Here is a 16,638-nt window from a genome sequence, read left to right as displayed (position 1 = left end):
ACTTGTAAAGAACTTTCCCAACAAATCTAAAGGATGTGTAGTCCATCAAAATCCATGAACCTTGTAACAGTGTTTATATTGGTCACATTGGAAAATCATTAGAAACCATACACCAATGAATGTATTAGTATATCTACAGATGAATAATAGTTTTCTTACATGTTAGTGAAAACATTCGCACTATCAGTTGGACAGGGGCTTTTGAAAAATATACAGTACGTAGCTTATTGCAGTTGTGTGCTGGAAAGAAATATTATATTAGAGTCAAGTTTTATTACAGATAGCTTTTCTAAGTATGAATATCATTCAAGGCCTTTACTTTACTGCTCATCCAATAATTTCACAAGAAATGTCTGAATTTTTTGGATTTTAAGTAGAGTACGTATATAGCAGTGAAAGATGGGAATAAGGGTTGAGGCCACCTGCATAGAAAACAAAATGGTAAAAGAGTACTTCCCCTCATTCACTAATGAGTGTACTAATGAGCATACTTCATTCCCACCTGTCATATGTGAGTATGTCCCACTAGCATATCTTTTAAATTTTTGTGTATCAGTTGTCTGAAAGATGTCTGAGATATACAAGACAAAATCAGTCAGTGTGTGTGTGTATTTACTCCGATTCTCCTTTTGTTAGTTTACGATGAAAAATGCCCAGATTTCTTTCTCCATGTATTTTTCTTGTCACGGCAGATGTGACGTTAATCTGTGGTATTTTCTAGCGACTATTATTATAGTAGTTTGTGATAAAACGGGCATTATGCCAGCACAGGCCTTTGCTCGTAGAGCTTCTGTAATCTTATAAGCTGGATTCGCAGCCATTTTATTTCTCTTTGTGGAGGGAGAAGTACCTTGGTGAACTTGAGACCTAAACAGTGATTGGTCAGGGGATTAAAAGGATGAACCACTTTTTGGGGTAAAAGCTTTAGGTACAACATGCATATATGGAAAGCAGAGTAGAAAACTATAAGTAGAATTAATACTAGTTACAATACAATATGCATTGAATTTACATAGGATTGTTTATAATATAAAATCTTATATGTACATATATGCTCATGTTTGAGAGAAACTTACAAAAAACAAACTGTAACTATTGGTTGACAGCTGCATGTAATATGCTTTCAAATTTGCCATGTACACCACATAGAATTAGAATTTTTATACACAATTAGATATTTATATTTCATGTTTATGCACTATCTTAGGTACATGCTTATTTTACAAGCACTTTTTTCATAAATTACCATTTGGTGTAACTTGGTGTCACACATGGGCATATAAGATTTTATCGAATTATAAACAATTTTATATAAACATTTTGCATATATATATTAATTGGAAGATGTTAATTATATAATTTTCTACTCTGCTTTATCAAATTATAAATAATTTTATATACTCTGCATATTGGTTATTAATTGGAATATTTGATTATATAATTTTCTACTTCTGCTTTCCATATAGTATGGACATTGTACCTAAAGCTTCGATCCCAAAAAGAGGCTTAACCTTTTTATCCCTTGACCAACCACTGTTTAGGTCTCAAGGTCACTAATGTGTATTTCCTTTAGCAATGAGAAACAACCTTTGATTGATGAAGTGTATATTAACCATGTAGTGTCAATTACCTGGAAGGGTGATCTCCCTGCCGAGTGTGTGACCTTTGACGGCCATATTGAAAGTCCTGGTGCAGCCCATAGTACTACTATACTGTAGAGATGAAGCACTATGGCAACTTTGCCTTTTCTTTTTCTCCTGTTTAATTATTATTAGAATTTTATTTTTTTATAGGTAAATTAACCATCACTGTAAAACATATTAAGAAATATTTTTATTTTGAGGCTTATTGTAGCTGAAGTAAAGAATATTACAATGTAGTCTGTATAGTCTCAAATAACTAAAGAAGACTGACCAAGAAAATGTTAGCAGCCATTTCTTTCCTTTGTAAGGCTTTGGCTTTCGAACGATACTGAGAAAAAATAGATAAATAAGGAATGTCTTAAAGTAATAGTAACATTTGGAATAATTAAGTAATAAAATTACATGCATTCGGAATCCATAGGCTTAGGTCTAGCACTTGCTAGGTTAACCCTTAATGGATGGATTGATCCTTGGGAGTTATAATAACAAGTTTGGGGTGATGGACGGATTGATCCTGTAGCAAACATTATTAAGCACCATCGATTTTGAAAGAATTGGGTGGGAAAAAGTTGCCAATACAGTGGAACCTCGACATACGAAAGTCCCAACTTACGAAAAATTCAAGTCACGAAAGCAAATATGAAGATTTTTTTGTCTCTGCATACAAAAATAATTCAGGTTACGAAAGGGTGTACATACTGTTAAGTCCTGAGATTCGCCCGGAACACTGAGAACAATTTTAAAACTCGCGCGCCGCCAACTGAGTAGACTCGCCACCATTCTCCCGCTCTCCCATTGGTTCCTGATGCTAGTCACCGCCGTAAGATCCTGCTCTCCTATTGGTCAGCATCTACCCCATTGTGCCCTACGTATTCCATTGGTAAAAGGATGCTGTAAATTGAAAAACTTATAGTACATGCAATACATTTAAAAAAAAAACATTTGTGAATTAAATATCATAAAATATAAAATTAATCAAAGACTGCTATCATCAAAGCCAGCAAATATTTTCTAAAATTCTTCTTCTGTTTTAATGTCATTATATGTTTCATTATAGCTGTCGGTAACTCGGTATCTCCATTAGGTAAAGATAGAATAAAGAATAGAAATGAATGGTTATTATACTGTTTGGTAGTTTCAGTAGTTGAAGAGAGATAATGAAATTTTATGATTACCTACTGTACTGTGTGCTAGGTAAAAGTGGTTGCTTGGGGATCATTCGCTACTCGTAGTGTTGAACGTAAACAAAAGGTTGGAAGTTATTATACGTAGTTAATGGTTACTTAATAATTATTTGAAATGAGTACATGCAATACATTTAATAAAAAAAATTGTGAATTAGATATAAAATATAAAATAAATCAGACTGCTATCATCGAAGCCAACAAATATTTTCTAGAATTCTTCTTCTGTTTTAATATATGTTTCATTATAGCTGTCAGTAACTCGGTATCTACATTAGGTAAAGATAGGATAAAGAATAAAAATGAATGGTTATTATACTGTTTGGTATTTTCAGTAGTTGAAGAGAGTTAATGAAAATTTATGATTACTATACTGTGTACTAGGTAAAAGTGGTTGCTTGGCAATCGTTTGCTACTCGTAGTGTTGAACGTAAGCAAAAGGTTTGAAGCCTTTTTTTTTTTTTTTTTTTTTGTAGTTAATGATTATAGTTAATAATAGTTAATAATGATTATGTTAATAAAATTAATTAATAATTATTTGAAATGAGTACATACTGATTATTTATACATTTTATTGGCATATTCTAAGCTTTTAGCTTCTTAGGTTTAGATGTCAGAATCATAGACTAGGCTACAGTAGCAACTGCTAACATAGGCTAGGCTTATTGCTAGAATCAAAATGCTACATTATAGGGGACATATGCTAAAGTCCTAATATATGCAGTAAAAATGGGGTTGAACATTCCATGCAGTTGAATATTACTCAAGTATGTACAGTATTTTGCCTTTTTGGAGTCATATTTCTTCCGTCGGATCAGCGTCGTAACCCTAGAACATGTGTTGTAAGCCTGGAATTACTAATTTACTGGGGTGTTTTTGTAGGGCTTGGAATGAACTAGACAATTTACATGTAAAATGTGGTTCAAGATACAAAAAAATCAGGTTACGAAGGCCACTTTGGAATGGATTAATTTTGTATCCTGAGGTACTACTGTACTTCTATAGCCCATAAGTTTACTAATGGCAACTTTTACACTGGCTAAAACCACGAATCAGTGTCTCAGGACTTCAGTTCTGCTTGTAACTTCAAGGGGTAATGTAATGCGTCGCTATCTCATGACATCTTTTTGTAAATTTGCTTGTAAATATACCAAGGGGTTGCTGTTGGTTTTTGTTCTTGTCTTTTACAATAGTATGTTGGTTGTAAATGTAATTTTGCAAAGAAAATTGCAAAGAAATATTAGAAAAAACATGTAGATATAAAAAAAAAAAAGTTACTGAATCTTCGTTCTAGGTAAATTTATGTGAGTATTTTTCACCAAATATGCTAAGAATTTGTTACTGATTTTTTCTTATCTGTTTTGATATTGTGTGAGCTGTAATTATAATTAAAAAAAATATTTATTAGAAAAAACATACACAAGTTGGTAAAATTTACGATTGTCTTGTAAAAGTCCCCACAATGGGTTGTAAATATAGTCATTTTTAACTTCTTGTGGAAGGTAGGGAAATTTTTTTACAATTTTTTTCTTTTACCATTTCCGTTGATGTGTTTTTTCGTAAATTGGCCACGTTAAAGTTTACCCGGCCTGAGGAGCTGCATATTGATATGTATATTAACCCATCCAGTAAGGATTAAAAATTTTGTCCTTGCCATAAAGAAATTATTTTTATATAGTATTAAAAAACAAGTTGTATTTAAGGAAAGGTGTAAATGATGTACCACCTTACCAAATGGATAATTTGAGGGCATAGGTCTAGTCTAGGCTACTAAATTTCATTTTGTTGTTATTACCAACCTATGAGACATTTGGTTCGCTGAAAACATACATGAAGCCAAAGTTTGCTACACTAAAGATGAAAATTATTCTCTTTGATTAGAGTAATAGAAGTCCTTTTCTAGGATTTGGTTAAGTATTCATGGTAACATGTTAAAAAAGATCAGACTTGTCAACAAACCAGTGACCTACACACCTGCTTACTACTAAGAGCCACAATATGATGTTAAAAGTATGGCATGTTGACACAGAAAGGATATGCTACAAATAAAACTAGGCACAGTGCGACCTGTAGGTTACTTGGGACATGTGTAAGATTTTCCCCTCATGCGTGAATTGGTCATCGTAATTAATACTCATACGTACTCAGTACGTACTACTTATACTAACAACAAGGATCAAGTAAAAAGGACAAATTAAACAGGTTTATGTACTCTCAGGCATTTGTAAGTGGGAACTCAAAATAATCGAACAGAAACATAGTCTAAATTTAATACACCAAATAAGTTAAAACTTGCTTAAATCTTTGGTCAAATAGAGCCTTGTTCACCAATGAAAATTAAAATAAATACACTATACGTATTTTATTAGAAATAATTTTTCTGTATTGTTAAACATGCACATTATTAATTATTATTTAATTTTCATTCTAATAAATAAATCATAAATATCATATCCTAAAGTTCCTATACTATCTTTAACTCAATGCAAAACACCCTTTTCAAGCCTTTTTAGCCTCTTCCATAAGGCATTCCTACCCCCCCCCTCCGACAACAAAAAATCACAGATTTTTAAAATTAAAATCGAATACAGTTAATGGTTGTTTTCTACATTTTGTTTACGTTGTCCTGAAAAGCTCTCCCTAGCCTACATATATGTACGACAGATAATTCTTAATGACTGGTATAATACTGCAGGTGTCCTCTTGCATCTCAGTAACTTGCTTAAAAGACAAGAATGGTTAATGGTACTTAACTGACTGTAAGCAACCATGTTAAGGATTAGGGTGTAATGCTAGCTATGTATGTTAATAGTAGATTTGATTACATACTGCAACTCAATTTATTATGGACTCCCTAATTATCAACTGAGGAAAGTGCAAAGGATTATTAATAGAGCAGCTGGAAGGTAGACAAAAGTATCGGCTAGAAATTCCCCGCTACTGATACCGGTACCACAAAAACTAGCAGATACCACCAATACCGAAAAGGCACAACAGGAGAAAAACCTGAGTTGCATATGAAACGAAATGAAACACAAATTTAACTTAATCTCTCAGAGATGATTATTGTTCAGATGTTTTGAATCTGTGAAAATGTTTGTACTACACAGTTCCAGTTACAAAGTCCTTAGTATTGTTCATTATTGGCAGACGTTAGTAGGGTTTTCATCAGTCACCCAGAGCCTTTTCTACCCTCCTCAGCAAGCGAGAACGGGTTAGCCCATTTTTAAAGTTCATTCTGTATGATGTGATGAAATTGAATTGTGAAAAGTTTAATATTTACTCACAAGTCTGAGACTATCATGTGGGGTCAGTTTTGAAATAAGTATTGGGAAAATTAAATGGTTAAGTGGGAAAATTTACATAATTTATGTGCATATTTTCCCTAATAGAATCACGAAAAAAATATGTATGACTTCGTATATTTCTCCATAATATTTAGGGGTTAGAAAAATACACACACATTTTATATATATATATATATATATATATATATATATATATATATATATATATATATATATATAGGTTTTTTGCCATGAAGGAAAAAGCGAGAATAGGACCGAAAGTACTTGGCTATCTCGCTTTTTTTTCATTTTTTTCCTTCGTGGCAAAAAACCTTTTATTTATACATAGCATCACGTTTTATATACTTCGTGATCAAGCTATTCATATATATTATATATATATATATAAAGGTTTTTTTGCCATGAAGGAAAAAAATGAAAAAAACGAGTTGCCGGCCGAGTACTTTCAGTCCTATTCGGACCCTTTACTGAGCACCCTTTACTGAGTATGCCTCAGTAAAGGGTCGAATAGGACCGAAAGTTACCTCCGGCCAACTCGTTTTTTCATTTTTTTTTTTCTTCGTGGCAAAAAAACAAAAAACTTTTATTTATAACATAGCATCACGTTTCATATACTTCGTGATCAAGTTTTATACATATATATATAATATATATATATATATATATATATATATATATGAATATATATATATATATTACAAATCTCATAAAAAATAGTTTCTCCTCATTTATTTCAATTAAAATTGTAGGATTGCAAATGCATATTATTTCCCCACAAAGGGAAAAACTACATCGGCTTAAAATTTTTCATGTCCAGTTAAGAATAGAACGCACCTAGTGTTATTTGGGTGCGAAGTTTCGATGTTTGTTGAAATATGTTGGTGGGAATGGGGAGGAGGGTGGAGCCGTGAATCGAGAATTCAGGGGGGGAAGTTGGCACGGGACACCTTAAGCGTGGGCAAAGCGGCAATAGGGAGGTGGGCTAGGCTAGGGTATCGGCTATGTAGGGGATGTGGAATTGTGGCGGGCTGGGGCCATGGAGGGAGATTGGGGTGCTCAAGGGGGAAACGTTAAGAGGGGACCATTCGAGAATAGGGGAGGGGAGGAAAGTGGCAGGGGGAAAAGAAGCTAATGGAAATTGGGGCTGTGACAAGTGCCAGGTGCTTCTGAGATAGAGTTTAGTGCCACAGTTACCTCCGAACCGATCGAGTGTTCTCGCCTTAGCGCAGACTTGTTAGTTTTTGCAAAATGAAGTGATGGATCTGTTCGAAAGTATTGAAGTGCGTTGGTGATTGCAACTGTCATTGCTTACGAGCAGAGTAGCTCTCGGGATATCAGATTGGTTCTTATTCGAGTGTTGTTTTCAAGCTTTTTTTTTTCCTTGAATTGCCGGTAGTTGGAATCTCGTTTTTGAACAGTTCTGGTACTTGATAAATACTGTGTTGCCATTCTCATTGAAGAGATCATGCATTGATTTTAAAATTCTGCAGAGAATGTGTGTAAATAGTGGCTCCGGGTGTGCCAAATGTGTGTGACGCACAAACATAGATGGATGTTTTCATCGTCAACCATTTAGGACGTACCTAACTGGTTGGCACGGGCCAGTAAACTCACCTCTTACCTTGAGCACTCCTCCAAACGCATCCCCGCCCCCGTGCCGGGGTGCCCCCCTCCCACAAAGAAAGAAAGAAAGAAAAAATATGATAATTCCATAGCTTCCAATGTGGGGAACAATTACATTTACCGATTTTCTTAATTTAATTTTCATTTTGTAACTGGAAGCTTCTAATTTGTCACGTATGTGGTTTTTCTTTGAATTATTAAAGAATTGAACGACGAGGTGTCTCGTATGACTTGCATAAACAGTCTTGAAACCGCCTTGTAGTGCTGTTGGTTTTTTTCATTAGCAAGGAACAATTCGAAATCATGATCAAGTTGAGTTTTGTTTAATGTGGTTATGCCGTGATAAAAATAAAACTAATAAATTGTCTTGTTCCAGCAGTTACTTTACGTAACTTGCATTCACGTGACCTAGTAATGCGCATGAGTGTGTAAGAAGCGTGTTTTGCCCTAATTGGCTGCACTTCATTTAGAAACATGATTATTGTCTAAGGCATGCAGTAGTGCTCAAGCTCCCTTACTCTAAATGAGAGCGAAACCCAGATGTAAAGACGATGGAATTATTAAGATTATATCAGTTCGCAAACAATCTTGAACAATGTGGTACTATTCTTAAGAAATGCTCTTTTTACAACCAGTTTGTGAGAGAATTCTTTCGACAGAATGGTTGAATGGATAGGTTTTTAACTTTTTTTTTTTTCTCCAACTTATTATCTTGTTTAAGTGGGGAAATACAAGGTTAAAGAATTTTGTAACTATTGACATTAAATGTTTTAATTCTGTTGATTTTTCTTTGTCTTAATCGGTTTAGGACAGATCCGAGACACACACACACACACTAAATACACACACACACACACACACACACACACACACACACATATATATATATATATATATATATATATATATATATATATATATATATACTAATACTAATTACACACACATCGCGTGAGTATTGCGTGTAATTAGTACGGAAGGCCATTAACTACCGAAAGGATATGTCGGTGAAATGTGCAAGCAAGCGGAAATAAAGTATGATTTTTTACTTGTGTGATAGTCTGGTATTGCGATCTTCTCAAGAATAGTTAAACAGATGACAACAAAAATGTTGTTTCTCTCGCACAGCGGTAGACTGACAGCTAAATGCCAACAAGTTAGAGCAAGAATAGGTACTGGTATAAAGCCAGCTTATGCATGTAGGTTTGTATGTGTACACGCGAGTGCCGTGAGTCGACAGCAAAGGCAGAATCGGGAAATTGTTGGATTTTCCACATGAATTTTTGCTGTGATATTATGTATGATGTAGTTAACTAATTGACTGGTTCGTGCATGTGGAAGGTTGATAACTATTGACTTGTTGTGACATTTCACTCCTTGTACTGGGAGTACAAGGAGCAAAATAGTTGTGCATTAGGGATAAAATCTTAATAAAAACGCTTTCCTGTAAGTGTCCAAGGCCTGAATACAACTACATTCATGAGATAGCATATGAAGTCATAAAAAATGTTTCGGTGATTAGGCATTGTTTTGTGTGTTTGAGGGGGGGGGGGGGGGGGGGGCAGTTAGGGGCTGGGAAGTGGCGTCGTTTGGCCGAGTTTATGCCGTCGGTACTACTATTTATAGCCTGTCTGTCTAATGGTCGATTTTTGGAAGGCTGATCCCACCCTCCCGCTCTCGAATAAATAGCTACGGACTCTAATGTATCGTAGCTGGGATCCTTCTTTATGAATGAGAAGAATTCTACCATGTTTTCAAAGCATATTTGTGTCAATGCAAGTCGCAGATTATATATTACTTTTGCATCACTAAAAGGAGAAGGAAACATATTGAACTTCTCCTAAGAGTTTGCTAAAGCAGTTCAACTAAAGCAGACGGCATATGTAGTGATTTTGAATTTGTATTATGATACCAGCGTGGCTTTACCACGGCTGTCCTGATTGCTTATTCTTCTGAATGACCTCCGTTTGACACTTGGTGGTTACTTTTTAACGTGAAAGTATATAATCGGCAGTTCGTGAATTCCGTTTGATAAGGGTTGTCCAATTTTCCTCTTGAACTGGCAGTGTGCACATCTTCTCGGGCCAGTTAATAGAACAAATGGCAACCTCATCATATTTACAAGCTAATTTAAAGAATAGTAAAATTATATTTGTTAGTTGAAGGAAAGAATAGAGATATAATTTGTGTTAGTTGATGGAAAGAATAGAATGACAACATTTGCGTTAGTTGATGGAAAGAATAGGGAGTGACATCATACTTGCTGGTTGATGTAATGTATAGCAAGTGGCATCATCATATTTAGTTGATGGAAGGAAATAATTTTTGCTAGTTGATGGAAAGAGTAGAGTGACATATGTGCTAGTTGTTGGAAAGAATAGCTAGTGACATCATCTTTGCCAGTTGATAGAAAGAATAGCAATTTATATCATTTTTGTCAGTTAATGCAAAGAATAGGGAGTGACATTATCTTTGCCAGATGATGAAAAGAATAGAATAGCTATTAACATTATCTTTGCTAGTTGATGGAAAGAATAGTGAGCACTGTCATCTTGCTGGTTGATGGAAAGAATATTAAGTAACATCATCATTGGTAATTGGTGGAAAGAATAATGAGCACCATCATCTTGCTCGTTGATCGAAAGAATAGCATATGATATGACCTTTGATAATTTATGGAAAAAATCAAATATGTCATCTTTGCTATTTGATAGAAAGAAAAGAGAGCTACATTATTTGTGCTAGTTTATGGAAAGAATAGTGAGCAACATAATTTTTACTAGTTGATGGAAAGAGTAGCAAATGGAATCGTCTTTTCTAGTTGCTGGAAAGAATAGTGGGGGATATACTTTTTGCAGATAGATGGAAGGACAATTTCGATAGTTGATAGGACATCATATTTACTAGGTAACGAAAAGAAAAGCAAGGTACATTTTTTTGCTAGTTAATGGAAAGAAGAACGAAGGACTTTATCTTTGCTAGTTAGTGGAAAGAATAGACGTTTCATTATATATAGTAAAATACAGACATTTGCCATAATTATACTATATGCTATGATATGTAGCTTTACATTTATACATACATGTGTGTGTGTATGGATCTTAATGGAAATTACTGATTATCCAAATGTAGTTGAGACAGTGCTGAAAGAGAGATGGAGATAGCTTGTCCATGTCATTTGTACATCTTCAGGGAGAATAGTATGTGATTGTGTAATTTGGGCTTCTGAAGGCACTAGAAGAATTGGTTGACCAAGATTTACTTGAAGACCTATGAAAAGGGAGGGTGGAGATGAATGAAGATTTATGGAAGAGAAAACACAGGAAAGACATAAGTGGCAGAATCTCTCAAAGTGCTTTGCATCACATTGCATTGAAGTCGGTGATGATACTTGTTATTCTTGCTTGGTGTTACTTTATTCATGAAGGCATATGCTGGGTAGCTCTTGACCTTAGCATCGATATTTTTTTGTAATTAGAAATACATCATTGCAGCTCTCAGCAGAGATGTGTTCACATTATAGGCAGAGAGAGAGAGAGAGAGAGAGAGAGAGAGAGAGAGAGAGAGAGAGAGAGAGAGAGAGAGAGAGAATGTTGCATGTTCATGTACAAGCAATGACTTGTTTGGGGTGGACCTAGTTGGTGTGTTACATCATTATAATGTAACAATTTAAACCAACATTGTTTGCTTAATGTTTTATTTCTTATTCTACATGGTTTTTTACCTTGTGGAAATTTCTTTCAAATCTGTTTGCACTGAGTACTTGAATCTACAAGTTCTCTTGATTTCATTTAGTAGTGTTATTTTTATTAAGCATTAGGGTATGGCTACACTGCAAGCTGTGAGCAGCACTGCTTGAGCAGCGTGACTTGTTGCTGATTAAGAAACTTCAAAATTCTTATGTGGGTGGCTACTGGAGGAGCGGGTAATTTGACACCTTGCTAACCCTCACTGCCTGTCACACATAATGTAGCTTGTTAAAAAAAAAACCTCAAAGTTGTTAGACAAGCGCCGTAAAACTGGATCGCTGTTAACTGATGCATAACATTCCCTTTCCTTACAAAGAAAAACAGCTAATCTTTCTAAGCACTTAAGGGAAACGAAAAAAGTTTTGAAACATCACTTCATTTCTAAATATATACAAAAATTCTTGAGCCTACTGAGCTAGTGAAATACAGTACATGAATGTAAAATTTGATATCAAACAGGATTTTCTGTGTCGATCTCTGGTTAAAAGCACCAATATTCGGTTAGTGGCTCCGTTAAGCAGGTCTTTAGTGCTGTTATCACCAATTTTCGGTTAACAGCATCAGCCGGGGACGAAACCCTGCCATTAACTGAGAGCTGCCTGTATATTGCTTTCTTACAACAAAATTTTATTTATGCTGATCTCTAGTTACATAGTTAAATTTAGCTGTGCTTCATTTCCATACCAGGCTTCTTATTTCATCAGTTATTCTAGTCTCCTGTCACATTGACTCTACTCTTGGACTTGGCTCAACATTTCTTTTGCTAATGCTTCTTCCCTTCCTTTTTTATAGTTTTTGTTTATCAGTTGTTACTAACCCTCAGTTGGCTGTAAAGAGCAATGATGCTGCATTATTAGTATTTAGATTTCTTTATCAGGTCTCAATTTTTCTGAAGGCTTTCTACAGGGCCATGTCTCTCATTTTCACACAAACATGTTTGTAACAACATTCACAGAATTTTACTGCATATTTCATGTCAGATCCTCAGTTTCACAACACTTGACAACAAGAATAAGGTCTTTATTTGAAAATCATATTACTAAGCCAGGCACCACGGTCGGATATTAATTCTGAATTACCTTAATAAAATCACACAGGATTTTGTGTACGAATATCACTCTTAGTATACAGTGTTTTATTTCTGACATAATTAAAAATGTTTACATCTATATCCATAATTCATATTTGCAGCCATTTTCAACCTTTTCACATCCAAAACTTTGAACTTAAAAATATACCTACTAAATGTAGGGTGAATTTGATTTGAATGAAATTCACCCTATATTTAGTAGGTATATTCTTTTACTATGTGGTTACCATCATCATAACCACAAACTGGCCTTAAATGTGAGCTTAAATTCCTTCTCAGTTTGGTCATATCTTGAACAGTAAAAAGGGGGCAATTACTTGATTAATGTCTATGTCATCCTTCATAACATTATCACCATTATGTGAATAATCATATATATACCATATGTACGTACACTCATGTAACACGCGATCTCGCATATCATGCGACCCCCAAATTTTCACATGTAAAAAAATGATTTTACCACGTATCTCATGTATCATGTGAGTTAAATTTACGAGACCAACTAACAATAAGGCTAACCTCTTTTCCTCGTCTTTATCTATTCCATGTTTTAGTTAGGGTAACCCATTTCCTCCATCTCTTTATCAATCTCATTTTCTAGTTAAGTTTAGAAAAGTAAAAGACAATGCCAAAAGTATCATTAGTAAGTAATGATATACTTGTTTTGAAAACGCATACAGCCAGAAACATCTGATTTGTATTGAACCGAATCCGATAACAACAGACGTTTTCCTTGCATTTCAACCATTGTATGATAGTAAAAAATTACGGCAGTTGTTACAAATGATGTTAGGAGAATAGGACTGATATATATATTTTTACATTACTATATCCTTACTCGCTATTGAGAAAAGATCGGCAAGGGCATATAGTGCTAAATTTAATCTATAAATTCTAACTGAAGTTGAGGAAAGAATGTTGCCGCTAACGACTATTATCGTGCATCGGCAACGTGGATGGAAACACTTGCAAACTTCGGTATAGTACCATCAAACTTAACCGTAAACAAAATTGGAGAGAAATGTGTTTTAATCAAAACTGTTGGGCCTGAATGAACACATTTTACTGTTTTCGCTCCAATAACAGATAAATAAGTAAAGCTCATAGTATTCTGGTGAGATCAAGTGAAAATATCGAATTTCATCTTTATTTTTGTTTATGTAATAAACATGCCCTCAGCGCCATCTACTAACGAAAAAAATAACTAAATTTCGTTCACAAACGATACGTTTTTAAGTGATATTTTGACTTGAAAAACACTTCGTATAACGTAAATTAACCATGTCCCATATAATAGAGTATCTTGAAATTCGTTGTTAAGTGATATTTTGACTTGGAAAACACTTCGTATAACGTAAAATAGCCGTGTCCCATATAAATTAGAGTATCTTGAGATTCATTTGCGTTAACTAGAAGCAAGAAAGTCGCTCTGATTTGAGTTCAGTACAGCAAAACAAACTTTCCTCGCAATCGCCCTCAGGTGTTTTCCAAACCAAAACATTGAATGCTGTGTGTGTATTTTATTTTATAATACAAACAAATAGTAATATGAAAATATGCATAATATTATTGGATGCTGTGCAGTAAAGCATTATTTTTTAAAAGATCCATGGAAAAAAATTCATATCCATCATGTTTGTATTTTATCATACGATACTAATATGTGATTATTACATACTTGAATTTCCTATCTCATGTGAGATGCGACCCCCTTAAAATTAGCTCCAAAATTAGGCATAAATATTTATAGATTGCTGTAGTTGTAAAGAATTTGGAGTTGAAAACAAAACATAACCTTACAAGTGTATGTGATGATTTACAAGCATAAGAATTTATGATATAGTTGCCAAAGTAGTTGTGATTATGAGAAGAGGTACGGCTCATCATTGTTGATAACTGCATTTGGATGGTTCTTAAATTTAGAGATGGGGTGTGGTTGAAGGAAAAAGATGACATGGAAAAGATGCACCTAGAGAAGGGTAGTGTATTGGGTTGGGGGGGTTGGTGAAATAGAGCTACTTTGAAAGAGGGGATATACAAAGATTTCTTCCTCAAGTCTTAAAGGCTTTGCATCTAGATGCCAAAATAATTCTCCATGAAATTCTCCATGAAAGAGTACTGCCTGTAGTCTGTGTTGTATGTATGGTGTACGTATATGCTTGTAAATGGTATTAAAGGTTCTTTCTAGCATTCCTTTGGCCTCAGTTGCATTGTTTTCTGCTGTCTAATTTTTGTACATTCTTTTTACTGAATTTTGGAATTCTTTGTCATATTTAGGTAGTACTTTAGAATTTTTCATTATGGTGAGCATGAAAATGAAAAGCATCAAGTGTTGTATCCCTATTATATTTGAGGTTGTGAATAAGGCTAAAAATGCATGAAACATTTTTGCTTTAATGCATACATTTTTTTTATGAAATTATTAATTAACACTGCTATGGTAAACGGAATAAGTAGTTGTTGCTAAAAGAAATGTTCACAATTTTATTGGTTGATTTTTAAAGCTGAAGGCCCTGTTCTGTTGGCATCTGATCATTCTTATTTTTCCTAAGATTTCTTTGACAAGGGTAGTCACCAAATTGGTTCATAGATCCTTGATAGTAGGAGTTTGAAGTGTTCCATGAGTGGGTAAGGATAATGAAGTTGAGTCAGGAAGGTTATGAATGGTTGGCAACATGCCAAGGTAAGCCTGTGTGTGTGTGTGTGCGCGCGTGCGTGCGTGTGTGTGTGCATGTACATGTTAGTCAGTCATGTAAGTAGGAAGAAATACTACAGAAATAGAATGTATAGTTGATTTTCAGGAAGATGGCCTAATTTTTGCCTCTGTAACCTGTTATCTGTTGCTGGCAGTTGTTTTGAGTGAATAATAAATTGAGAAAAGTTGATGGTACTTACCTTACCTCAGAGTTATTCTGCAGGAAAGGCTTAGATGTATTAATTAGTGACACAGTAAGATCCATATCTGAAGTATTAGTCAAGTTCATTGTACTGTACTGTTCCAATGGTTGGAACACAATTACCAATGGATTTTATAATGGAATGTGTTATTATTTTTATTATTATTATTAGGGTAGTGATGGTGGTACTGGTTCAACAAAAATAGGTTATGTTGGTGAAGGAAAAGAAGATAAGTGGCAAATTAAAACTGGCTGGTAGGTTAGTGGTGTATGACAAAGTAGTATATACCACTTTAAGTTTGCGTGTTCCAGTTTCCAACATTTTTTTTCTTTTTTTGATGTATATTCTTTTGGTAAGATATCAGAAGGAGAAACCAGGTTTTTCTAAACATTTTCCTAAACTATGGGAATAATTTTGGATGGCTGCCAGTGTGAGTTCTTAATAACTTGGGAGGTTGCTAGTGTGTCTTTAATGCAAAGGGGCATATTAGATATACTATTCTAAAGCTTTATGATACATATGATTTCTATGGATAATTGCATTTTAAAAGTACAGTAGTATATAATGTAAAATATTTTTATGCCTCATTTGGTGTACTGTTTGTTAATGCATTAAACAGCTATTGATGAGAAGTTTGTTGTGCACATTCTTAGAGTGCTTCTATACTATTTGCTTTAGGGTCATGTGTAATACAGGCAGTCCCCAGTGATCAGCGGACTCGGTTATGAGCAATCCGGTTTTATGGCGCTAGAATCAGCAATTAATGGCACCATAACGGGATGAGTTCCAGTTATTGGCACCATAAGGCACCTTATGGGGCGGATAACTGGTTATAAGCGCCATTATGGTGCCATAAATCACTGAGTTTCTGTTAATGGTGGTTTTCACTTATTGGCACACCACCTGGAACTGAACCCCCACTGATAACTGGGGACTGCCTGTACCTTGAATTCATTGCTGATGGTGCTTCATTCAGGTGCTGCACTTGCACAAATCCTCCCAAGCTGTGTTGTGTTTCTGTGGAACATAAGAGTGCATTACCTTTTAATTTTTTTTATATAAAATATAATACATATTTGCAAGTGTGATGGTTTACTTAAAACATTGCACTCGGGTACTAGTATGACTGAAGCACTATTG

General features: G+C 34.6%; 1 protein-coding gene across 1 annotated transcript in view; it reads left to right on the top strand.

The window, feature by feature from the left end:
* LOC135223702 (uncharacterized) overlaps positions 1 to 16,638 on the top strand; it is a 331,013-nt gene that overhangs the window by 144,546 nt on the left and 169,829 nt on the right.

The sequence above is a fragment of the Macrobrachium nipponense genome, chromosome 20 (assembly GCF_015104395.2).
Source record: "Macrobrachium nipponense isolate FS-2020 chromosome 20, ASM1510439v2, whole genome shotgun sequence".
NCBI lineage: Eukaryota > Metazoa > Arthropoda > Malacostraca > Decapoda > Palaemonidae > Macrobrachium > Macrobrachium nipponense.
The sequence above is the reverse complement of the archived record's forward strand: the minus strand, read 5'-3'. Positions and strand labels throughout refer to the sequence as shown.